This window comes from Myotis davidii, unplaced genomic scaffold, assembly GCF_000327345.1.
Source record: "Myotis davidii unplaced genomic scaffold, ASM32734v1 scaffold140, whole genome shotgun sequence".
NCBI lineage: Eukaryota > Metazoa > Chordata > Mammalia > Chiroptera > Vespertilionidae > Myotis > Myotis davidii.
Genome location: NW_006292663.1, coordinates 591,224 through 603,940, shown reverse-complemented (window position 1 = coordinate 603,940; position 12,717 = coordinate 591,224). Strand labels below are relative to the sequence as shown.

General features: G+C 37.8%; 1 pseudogene; it reads right to left on the bottom strand.

Moving 5' to 3' along the window:
- Positions 1-770: 770 nt before the first annotated feature.
- LOC102763607 overlaps positions 771-12,717 on the bottom strand; it is a 66,555-nt pseudogene continuing 54,608 nt past the window's right edge.

Sequence of the window (12,717 nt, the reverse complement as noted above, 5' to 3'; positions counted from 1 at the left end):
GGACAGCCAGACGACCTTCCAGACATCCTTCCGGATGACCTTTCGGATGAAGCTACGGCTGTGAGGGCCAAGCCCCTTGCACGAATTTCGTGCATCGGGCCTCTAGTAATACAATAATGGTATTAACTTGTTTACTAAAAAAGCCCTAGCTCATTCCCACAAACATTTATTGTGGGTTTCTTATGTGGGACCTAGGGTAGGCCAGGAACTGTTCTGTGATACGTTGGGGTAACAAAAATGGAGAGACCCCATACTCCTTTATATTTTCACTCTCATGGTTCTGCAATTATACTTTTTTACCACTTTTAATTCCCAAACACTTTCAAATCTAATCTTTGTCATGTTTAAATGAGGCTTTAATATTCTTAAATATCTGCCACTAGTAGATTACAGTGCAGGAAGGTCACAGGAAATGAATTTCACTTCTCAACATCACAAACATTTGGAATTACAAAAAGTCCATGGGTGAATATTATAAGGAGGAAAAGTACCCCCCAAAAAAGTTTGCTTTAAAAATGACAAAAAGTTTAAAAATTGATTTTCCCCCAAGTCCAAATAATTGTGGTCTAGCCATCAGAGTAAAGGCTTCATTGGCTCATTCCTTTGATAAGAATTAGTTCATGCCAAACTGTATACCCAAGTGTGTGTGTAAAGCATCGCACACAAGCATACACACCCACAAAGAGAGACACACATCTGGGTTTTTGTTGCTCTATACAATTTTCATATCCACGCTCTAAGTCTGCGAGCTGCCCTTTACATTTGGCAAGCTAATTCTTTGGAGGCAGGCCATTTTCTTCAAAGATGCCCTGGTTGAGTACATTCCCTGCTGGGAAATGTCTAGCCAACACGAAGGAGGACCCATCCCTTGCAGATGCTCTCTCTGCTCCCATCCTCTTTGTATTCTCCCATACCACGGCCTGAAGTGTCCAGTCTCAGAGTTGAAGCCAGGCTGCTGGAAGCTGCAATTCTTAATTACACTGTACCATGTATCAGCCACCTCCTTTCCTGTCCAGGCCAGGTTCTCTCTGCACTGGCTGGGGCTGGACTCCGGGGTGTGCTTGGGGGTTCTCATGCTGGCCAGGGCCTCTGAATATTGCTAAGCCTCCTAGATGAGCCCCTTGCAGAGCTTCCGCAAGGGTAGGCCGTGCTGCCGGGGTGGGCCTGTGGGCCCTCAGAACCTCATTATTAAACTGTTTGGAAGCTGACTTGCTCCTGGTTAGCTCACAGGCTTCTGGGCTCCCACTGCTTCTGCTCCCTCAAATCTGATTTTTTGAAGGGCATGATTTTAATATATGTGACCAGGGTGCTTAAGTTTTATGTAGGCAAAAGCCCTATGTGTCATGGGGAGTTTAAATGCCAACATATAATTTTGGTGACATTCTACTTGCATCTTCCCAGATGCTAGTAGATGGTAATTGAAAAACCAATGCAACATTCTGTTTTAATTATCTTTCTCCAGACACCGATTATAGTGCTACTATGTCACCCCTTGGAAAAGTGTTAACTAAGCATTTCCTATGGTCAAAGCACTCAGGTAGGTGTCGATGGTCATAGAAAACAAGTATTCTGAGTCAAATATCTTCTCAATGAGCCTCTCAAACTTGCCAATGACCTTCCTTCTTATCGCAATTTCCAGCTTCTTTTCTAGTTGCTTATGTCCCACTTGGCTAACAGTTTTTATCAATTATTCCAGAAACCTTGATGAAGCCACTATATATTAGTGTGCTGAGTAACAAATGCTTTATGATTGGCTGTTTTCTAAATTTTACAATAATCCAGTTGTCCTGAGATGGATTGAGGCCATATTAGTTACATGGCCATCAACAGGCAAGTACTCAAAATCCTTTGAAAACAGTATTAATGTCACTTAATAACAGTTAAGCCTATGGAATAATGCTTCATAGCTAAGTTTTTGAGGCCATTGAAATAAAGATTTTACCTAGTCAGTCTTTAAGTTATATGCCTTAAGTGTTTTTCATCAAGATTTTTTAAGAAAACTGTGTTTTTGGAAGTCATGCCTTTTAGCATGTCTGGAATTCAAGTTTCCTACATTGTTTAAAAAGGGCAAAGATCTCTGAGAAGTCAGATAAGCTGGTAATTAGCCATTCTTTTGTACACCCTGGGAAAGTTGATTTTTGTGAACTTGGCCCTTTACCTTTATTCTTCTGAGAGATCCATGGAAATGAGTAGCAGAATATAAAGTGTGTCGGGGGAGATATTTTATTGGTGAGAAAAAGAGGAAGGATGGTAATCTCAGGCCCTCAACTTCAAAATATTAAAAAAAAATTTAAAATATTTTTATGGATTTTTAGAGAGAGAGGAAGGAAGAGGGTGAGATAGAAACATCATTGATGAGAGAGAATCAATGATTGGCTGCCTCCTGCACACCCACTTCTGGGGATTCCGCCCACAACCCAGGTATGTGCCCTTTGACAGGAATCAAACCCTGGTCCCTTCAATCCGCAGGCCGACGCTCTATCCACTGAGCCAAACCAGCTAGGGCTCAAAATATTTTAATTAAATAATAAAGAGGGGGGAAATGGTGAATTGAGTAAGAACATTGGTTCAGTCCATACTCTTTATTTCATAGTTGGATGGTCTTAGGAGAAAGTATTGAAACTCCCTATCTCTTGGTGTTCTCCTATGTAAAACGGGAAGGGGTTGTGATTTAAATTACAAGGCAAATGCTCAGCCTAGTGGCTAGTCCCTGATAGGCACTCAACAAATGTTACTTAGCAGTACTCATCTGCCCCTTCCTCTTCACCATTGTTACACAAGAGGGAATTGGGGTCAGCATTTTGACCCTCTCCCACCGTCAAAGTTTCCCCGAAGGAGCAATGCGGCCAGGATCTGACTGGAGAAAATGCTGAGAGAAATTCGTTCACAGTCTGTGTGAGGGAAAGAAACAGGATGTGGTCTCAATGAACATTTTAGAAACCCAATATGGCAGGGTTTCTTCCTTCTCCAGCAGCCAGAACAAACAGAAAGTTTCTGAGTACAGGAGAAAATAATACTACAAGTTCTATAAAAAGATACATTATGTCAAAACAAAGAGACATTCTTGAGTGCTTAGTGGAATTGGTTCAACAAAGTAGATATACTGTAAAAACAAAACAAAATTATAAAAACACACAACAGAATAAAACAACAACATATTATTAGAAACTTTCTGATTTATGAGATCTCATTAAGATTCGATAGAATATGTTATCTATTTACGTGGAGGAAGGAAATGCGAAACAGGAACATTTTGAAATCAGAAGGCATTGCATGAGAAAAAAATATGATTGCTTAATTGAAACTAGTTGCATTTCAAAAACAACAAATAAGATGCATTAGAAAACTGATTTTTAGATGTCAAATTAAGGAATTCAACCAGACTCAGATAAAATAGTGTAAAGAAAATAAAAGGGAAAAATGAGAAAAATTAAATACAGATAAAACAATAACCCAATCAAAAACAAAGATCAGGAGCAATAATTACATAAATTATTTTTTCAAGAAAAACATCGCTAGGATGGCAAAAAATCCAAAGTTACAGATTGATACATTTCAACAAATATCAAGAACAAGAAAATTGAAGGCATAACTAAATCTATTTAAATAAAAATGTTTAAAATTTAATGATAAAAAAGAAGTTATACTAGCAGCCAGGAAGATAAGTAAACAAAAAGGCAATGACTGATTTACAGCAAATGAATTAAATATTGTGAGTAATTAACAATTGTCATGAATCAAAAAATAATTTTATCATCAAAAATTAGAATTATTTGAGGGGAGAAAAACTATAGTGAATGTCTCTTGTTACTCAAATAATTTCAATACTCTTTCATCCAACAACTATTATGTAAAAGTTTGAATAGATGTGGCAGGCATTGTGTAATGAAATGGATTTATTGGTAATTTGCTTTATATTTTTACGTTTCCCAAACCTTTGTATTGAAAATATTATAAAGGAAAATAAAAGCAAAAAAGGAAGTTTATACTAGTAAGTAAAGGGTGAGGAGGGATAAGAGAGACCAGGGTGTTTAACATCTAAACATTCACGCTCAGAAGAACGGGCAGCTCCTCTTTTCATTGGGCTACATCATACTGATGTCCAAAAGCAAGTCTTTCCCCTTGTCATCCAGCAATCTCACAAGGGCATGGGGTCCAAGGCCAAGGGCAAGGTTTCACAATGATGATGCCCTTCAAACCTTGGAAGCATCTTCACATATCATCTCCCCTCTCTGCCACTTTTCACACCATCACCATTCCAAAGGGGTCACGGGGACTCTTCTTTTACTATTTCTTCTGAGACAAGGCCGTTGTAGTTGTTGACTCCATATTCTTGGGTCACTCATTTCTCTTCTCTGGGCCTTAATTTTTTTCCCCCTGAGAAATAGATGGAACTAGTCCAGGTGTACAACTGTTTCTAATTCGCATGTAGGTTATGGATTATGGCAGTGATTTGCAACACAGACTACCATTGGAATTCTGTGGGGACTTTGTTTGTTTGTATGTGTTTGTGGTTTTTTTAAATTTGTTTGTTTTGTTGTTGTTTTTATAACACCGATGCCTGTTTCTTATCCCAAGATTCTAATATATATGCCCTGGAGTAAGGTCAGTCCTTCAGGATTTTAAAAGTGATCTGGTAGAGAACCATGGCACTAATTTATTGGGCACCAAGAAAGGACATCCATGTGAAAGAGCATAAAGTAAGGAGAGGTTGGATTATAGGAGCAAAAACTACTTTATTTGCTTTTAGGGGGTACCATCTGTGTAGAAAAAATACCTAAAACATTAAGATCTTTTACAAAATAGTCAGGTTCCCTAAAAGAAGTCTTTTGTGCCAGGGAAGGCAGTTGTCTTAAAAGGATTCTCTCTGGGCATTCCAAGTCCAGGGTCAAGCCACGTGAGTGAGCCAACCCAGTAGACTTCCAATAACTGCCCTCCTAATCAGACATCTGACTACAATTACTCGAGTGACCCACGCAAGAGGAGCTCAGTAAGTACCTCCCAAATTCCTGACCCTTATCAGTAAGTACCTCCCAAATTCCTGTCTAAAATAAAAATCATTGTTTTAAACAATGTTTTGGAGGCATTCATTTAACCAGTATATTAAGTAGTCCAGATTAGAAAGCCATACTTCTACCTTTCTGATTGAAAAAATATGGCAGGAAAAATTAATTTCTTAAATCATCTGTTTATCCCAAAGAGCAAGCTTGTCAGAGAAATATTCGAGACTGACATTTTTTTTTCAAGTTTTAAGTGGGTCATAACTGACTAAATTAAATGAATTCCCGTTTTCATATAATGCCTTGGTATTCCACTTTGTATGCCAGACACCTGTCCCTTGTGCTCTCCCCTCCTCCTTTCTTTCTGACAATCTTTGCTATTTGTGGTGCCCCAAGGAAAACATCCCTCAGATTTCATTCAACTAATATTGGTTAACTTTTATGTAACTAATAAAGTTTTCCCATGGATCGGGCCCTTATACCATCATTTGTAGGGGTTAAATAAATGTTATTAAATTTGGCCAACTTATCTTTTTTTCTTGAATTCAGACAAATATACTTAGAGGTATAGAAAATTTTATAGTTAAATATATAATTATTCATATAGTTACAAACATATAGTTACCCAGGGTGCAGATAAAGTTTTGGGAATGACATTACCAATCCTTTTCGTTAGACATTCTGCACAAAGTAAGGCATGTACTTGCTATGTAAACATATAAAGAACAAAAGGCTGTCAAATTGATCTAAAAATACATACAATCTATATATTTTGGGCAGAAAACATGTATCATTACAAGACATAAAAAATACATCTAATTAGGATATGGAATAAATAGGCATGGCACATTCCGCTAGAGAAGGTTTAATTGTCTTAAGAATTAGTCTCTGGGGTCATACTGTCTGGGTTCAAGCCGAGCCTCAGCCCTTGTGGTAGAGACTGCAAACCATTCACCAAAAATATCTATTTTTTTCCCCTCTGAGCTTATGTCTCAGCATTTCTTGCTGTTAGGATTATTATATATCTGCATTCTTGACAATAAAATGAAGTGATATGCAACATCCTGGTCAGTCCATACAGCCTTCTTGCATTGTCTGCAAGATCATCTTTTAAGATGATCTTGGAAAACATGTGCTTAATTTTGACATAACTTTTATCAGCCTGGTTTTACGAATTACTGTGTGGAAGAGAGTTCCCCACCTCACCCCAAACTCACCACTGACCTGAGATTGCAATGGGTTATTACAATAGGTATATTTTTTAGATATTATCTAGAGACATTCTTTCAAAATTTTAGGTTTATATATTACTGTAGCCACAGAGCCCTAATATAAACCCTTAGTATCACTGTGACCTTGAGAAAAATTAAAATTTAAGTGTTTCAGTGGCCTCATGTATAAAATGACCATAATAACACCTCCTTATGGGGTTGCTAAAAGAATCAAATGAAGGAGTAAATGTTGAGTATTTAGAACAAAACATGACTTACTGTAAACATCATGAAATCTTAGCCATCATCATCATTATGAGTATTCAGCATGTAGAAGACCTAATTGTAAGAATAGTTACACTAAGGATTACTTTTTATGGTTTACTTATTAAATTAAAAAAATACTAGTACTTATTTTATTTATTTATACATTAAAGTATCAAATACCTACTTTGTATGTAGTGTAGTTAGGAACTGAAGATATAACATTGAATATAACAGATACCTTTACCCTTAAAGAGCATGTTGTTCAATGAAGAAAACAGATAATTACTCCACAATTGCAGGACAATGGGATAAGTCTCATATTCAAGGTAGGGGAGGGTGAAGTGGAAGCATGAATGTAGGGCACTTAATGAAATCCAGAGGGCAAGACCTCAGTGTTAAGTGAGAATTACCCAGGGCTTAGCCAGTTAAAGAAGTGCTTTGGGGGCCAAAACCAGTTTGGCTCAGTGGATAGAGCGTCAGCCTGCGGACTGAAGGGTCCCAGGTTCGATTCCGGTCAAGGGCATGTACCTGGGTTGCGGTACATCCCCAGTAGGAGTTGTGCAGGAGGCAGCTGATCGATGTTCCTCTCTCATTTTCTCTCTCATCGATGTTTCTAACTGTCTATCTCTCTCTCCTTTCCTCTCTATAAAAAATCAATAAAATATATTAAAAAAAAAAAGAAGTGCTTTTGGGGTTCTACATGGAGGAGAAGAGAATACAAGCAGAAGGAAAAGCACGCGCCCAACCAGGAGGTAAGAGGAAGCATGATAGAATCTTAACAATAGCTGAAGCAATGTGAGCATGTGAAGGGAGAGAGGGGTATGGAGAAAGATGAGATCAAAAGGGGAGCAGAGCAGAGAAAAGACCATGTAGAGCAGGGGTTCTCAACCTTCCTAATGCCACGACCCTTTAATACAGTTCCTCATGTTGTGGTGACCCCCAACCATAAAATTATTTTCGTTGCTACTTCATAACTGTAATTTTGCTACTGTTATGAGTCGTAATGTAAATATCTGATATGCAGGATGTATTTTTATTGTTACAAATTAAACATAATTAAAGCATAGTGATTAATCACAAAAACAATATGTAATTATATATGTGTTTTCCAATGGTCTTAGACAACCCCTGTGAAAGGGTCATTCGACCCCCAAAGGGGTCGCGACCCACAGGTTGAGAACCGCTGATGTAGAGACTTCTGTGCTGTGATGTAGAGACTTCTTTCCTAAAAGCCTTTGTGTTTAAAGGAAAGAGGACTGACATGACAAGATTAGGCTTCTAGAAATGAAACTGTCTGCAATGTGAGAATAGATTGGCAAAAACAAACGTGTTCCTCTGTACATTAGCAAAACTATTAGGAGGGCAGGTGATGGAAGATGGTACAGGTGGTGCATCTATGGGTCTGGGAAACTGATGTTTGTGAAAGTAGGTAGGATGAGTCACAAATAGTATCCAGGTTTATAATTAAGCTACTCAGTTTATAATTAGACTTATTGTTGTTAATCCTCACCCTAGGATATTTTTCCCATGGATTTTTTAGTGAGAGTGAAAGGGAGGGAGGGAGTCGGGGCGGGGGGGTGGCTGGATGCGGGCGCGCGGCCAGTTCCCCTCAGCCCAGAGCCACGTGCCTTCCATTCGGATTGTTGTTCTTCGGATTGCTGTCATCCCCTAGGTCAGTGGTTCTCAACCTTCTGGCCCTTTAAGGAAGGAGAGAGAGAGAGAGAGAGAGAGATATTAATAGAGACACATAGATTGGTTGCTTCCACATGCAGCCTGACTGGGCTGGGATCAAACCTGCAACCCAGGTACCTGCCCTTGACCAGAATCGAATACACTATCCTTCAGTGCACCAGCTGATGCTTTATCCATTGAGCCACGATGGCTAGGGCATGGTTGGCAGCATTTGAGGGGACTCCCCAAGACAGTTTTGTTGCTTTTAAGTTTGCAGCATGTGGTGGATTTCAAAATGGAGATAATGAGTTAAAACCCAGGCACTAATTCATGTTCAGAAGGCAAATCTGCAAGTATTGTCTATTTGCCCAAATGAGTGGTGTGAAAGGCAAAGAAGAGGCAAATTTAAGTTCAAGAAATGTGACTTATGTAATGTTTATATGTTTATTTAGCTGACGAAGCCACTTGGAGTAAAGTGGATTTGAATGAATATTTATTAGGGTGATTTAATAAAGGAGAAGATTTCTGCATTCTAAAAGGTATTTTAGTGATAATCTCATATTGGAAAATCTCTTCTTAGTTTTCATCATCACTACATAGAAATTGGAAGCTTTAAGAGAACTACTTAATAAAACCCTGCTTTAAAAGAGAGAAAATCAATGTAATTGATCTGAAGATTGATAGAAAATAGATCCTAGTCACCTTGAAAGGGCTTTTCATTGCTACTTTATGGGATAAGTTCTTCAATTTTTTTCTTATTTAGCAAATATTTATGACAAATTATTTTTCTGATTATACAAGTAATACTTATTAAAAATTTGGAAGATATTGAAAAGTTAATAGAAAAACTCTAAATATTTGAAGGCAATTTTTAATATTTTGTGTGTATTTCCTTCGAACACTTATAATATGGATACAAATTACTCTACAAAATTATCAATACAATTGTATATCTTGTTCTTACTCATTTTTCTATTTCAAGTATATCTTTAAGTCAAATATTCTTTGAAAATTCAAAATATTAGAACTGATGATATTTTATTTTTTAATGTATTTTTATTGATTGCAGAGAGGAAGGGAGAGGGAGAGAGAGAAACATCAATGATGAGAGAGAATCATTGATCAGCTGCCTCCTGCACACCCCCTACTGGGGATTGAGCCTCAGCCCAGGCATGTGTCCTTGACTGGAATCGAACTTGGGACCCTTCAGTCCACAGGCTGACGCTCTATCCTCTGAGCCAAACCAGTTAGGGCAGAACTGATGATACTTTAAATGTGGATTCATTCCTCTGTTGGATATAATAGGGATTCTAATTATTCTTCATTACAAAAAACTCACATGGCCTTTATACATAATATAAGAATCCTGTGTTTTTAGAAGTGAAATTACTTGGTTGAAAAATATGCATAGGTGATATTCAAGATCACTTGGTTATTTATTAGTGATATTGCAGGGAAATTTTATTCCGGAACCTAAGCTAAACGGAACATTTCAACCACCTTCTTCTTCTGCATGTTGTTTTCTGTTTATTAAGTGAGCCTTATAACCACTGATTGTTCAAAATAGATACCATGAGTTTTTGTGCTAGTAAAATGCTACATTATATATATATATATATCTTTGTAATTCTCTAAAATGGTACTATTTATTCCCACCAATGAATGCTCAGATCGGTGTGGAAACCTTGAAGTGCAGCTCTCTCCATAGCTTTAATGTACTTTATTCTACATGACATTGGAAGGCAGTGTCAATTATGATGAATCATGAAGCTCACAACTAATGATACATTTAAAGCCAATTCATTTGTCTCTTTGATCATGTAAATGTATTGGCATTCACCACGCCTGCCATGATAGGACATTATAGCTACTTTGGAGTCATTTCATTGTACACTTATATATCAGTGCAGCTGCCACTAATGTTTACACGTCCATGTGCTACACTTCCTCATGATATTTTTGCAGAGGTTAATGCTCGTGCACAGTAGATATATTTATTACGAAGGCAATAACAGACCCACAGGAAACATTACAGCTCTTAAGAGATCAGTGCCTATAATTAGTCCCATTTTATCCTATCTCCTTCTAACTCTGTTTAGCTGATGAGCCCCCTTTTTTAAATTCCTCGTTCACATTGAAACTATTTGGCAACATTCTAATGGTAAAAATATTCTTATACCTATAAGTTTTATGTTTTATAAAATATTTTGTTTGCCTGTAAGCAATCTATTTCTCTAGTACTTGCTCCTTCACTTTGAAGTTCTGTCCCTGTTCTTGCTAATCCACCTTTAATAGTGGCCTAGACAATAATCTACTATTACATAGGAAATATTTCACATCTTGCAAATGTTTTAGCTATTGTGCAATAGTAAGTGATAGCACAGCATACAATGTTATTCCCTAGATCAACACCTTGCAACGTAATTTACAGAGAGGCTTTCTCTTCAAGAAAAATTCTCACTTGCAATTCATGTTTAGTCTGTTTTCCCTATCTTATCCTTAACAGCTGGGTTATATCTGCTTCCACAGAAATGTGTTAATGTATGTTTAATACCAATAGCAAAAAAAGAACTTTGAAAACTGAAAAGAGCCTTACATTTAAGTTTAAAGTAACCTGCCAAATAATTTTTAAAATTTTATTTAATTTTTTTCTGTCATTATTTATCCCCCCTATATCCTCTTCCCCCTCTCCCCTCTTCCCGCCAACAATCATCGCACTGTTGTCAATGTCCATGAGTTCTTTCTCTTTTTTTTTTCCTCTTTGTTGCTCAATAATTTTTAAGTTGATCACCGATTGGGGATCACGCCATTAATAACAAACAAAGATTATAATGAGTTAAGGCCCAGTCTACAGAAATATAGCAAAGATAATCATTTTTGTTTAAATCATAACTGAATCCCTAGAATTAATTATTTGTCCTGGACAAATTTACTTTAGAGATTGTATTTTATCCATGGTTTCTGAGGCCGGTGTGTGAAGACAGGAGTTCCATTCTTTCTACAACCTTATCAGCTTCACTCTGCGGGAAGGTCTTCAACCTTGCCTAGTCACGTCCTCTGAGCTCACATGCTGAGTCAGGAAGATTGTTGTGATATTAAGCCAGTCTCATTCCTCAGAAGCCACACCATTTGTGCTCAAATTGGAAGGACTATTGGCCAATGGGGGCATTACTCACAGAGTATTTGTCAGGCCAGCTGTATTGATGTCCACCCGCTACCTATGAGGCAATGTCTCTGGATACTGAGTCACAGGGGAGGGGTGAGCACTTAAGCAATTACAAACCTGCAGATGTTAGCAAGGGAGGTCTCATTCACTCAGAATAACCATAGAGCATTTTTTTTTAATACCAATAAGAATAAAGGTATGGCCCTAACTGGTTTGGCTCAGTGGATAGAGCGTCGGCCTGCCGACTGAAAGGTCCCAGGTTCAATTCCGGTCAAGGGCATGTACCTTGGTTGCGGGCACATCCCCAGTAGGGGGTGTGCAGGAGGCAGCCAATCGATGTTTCTCTCTCATTGATGTTTCTCCCTCTCTCCCTCTCCTTTCCTCTCTGTAAAAACTCAATAAAATATATATATTTTTTTAAATAATAAAGGTATGGGTGAGTTCTGAGTTGTGGAATTGTATTGAAAGATGATGCTCTACCCAATGACCTCAACACTGAGCAGGAGTGTTAATGTGAAAATGGTTTTCTCACCTCGCTTTGGTGTTAGCTATCAATGATGGGTAAACTCACCCTATTTTAAAAACCTTGGGAGTCCCAATGGATTGTTTGGTTCCCCATGCCAACAGGGAACACTTAGTGATGGCACAGCTTATCAAAACCCCAAAACTAACTTTATGTTACTTGTTTATATAAAAGATATTAAAAAGTCCATTGTACTCAATTTCCAATTGTACTCTTTCAGTTAAAGGTAGCTAGACTGGAACCAATCATAATAATATTTATGGATTTTGTAGCCAGAAAAGTATCTCCCTATGATCTATATCAATCTATTGGTAAATGTCCTTATTTATCTCATACACTTTGTACTGAAATATGATAGGGCTATACTTTTGATATATTTAACCCTCACTATTATTTTAACACCAATGTGAAAAAACAAAACACCCTGTAAACTAGATTATATTTCGCACAAATAACACACTGAGAGTAGTGAGACCATTTTATCCATAACAAGAATAGTTTCCCTTTTAAAGACAGGCCACTCTTTACACTTAGCTCAAAGCAATACTATACAGGTAGCAGTTCCCTGAAAGATAAATGGCCTTTCACATGCTGGGGGTTGGGTGCTGTATGCCTTCTGTCTGTGAGGGGACCTTTTCCTAATGCAGGATTCTAATAAGAAGCACCGATTTCAGTTCAGCATATACAAACCTACAAACTCTGGTGGCAGGGGCGGGGGCGTAAATAATGGAATGACTGTAAGTCTAAGTTCATTGACTCACAAAGGCAGATTTTCTTCTTGGGAAGCAGTGTGTGTGTGTGTGAGTAAAAGGGTGGGGGCGGGGGTGGATTCTCTGATGTTACTAATCCAATTCCTGATAAGACAAGTAAATCAGTCCT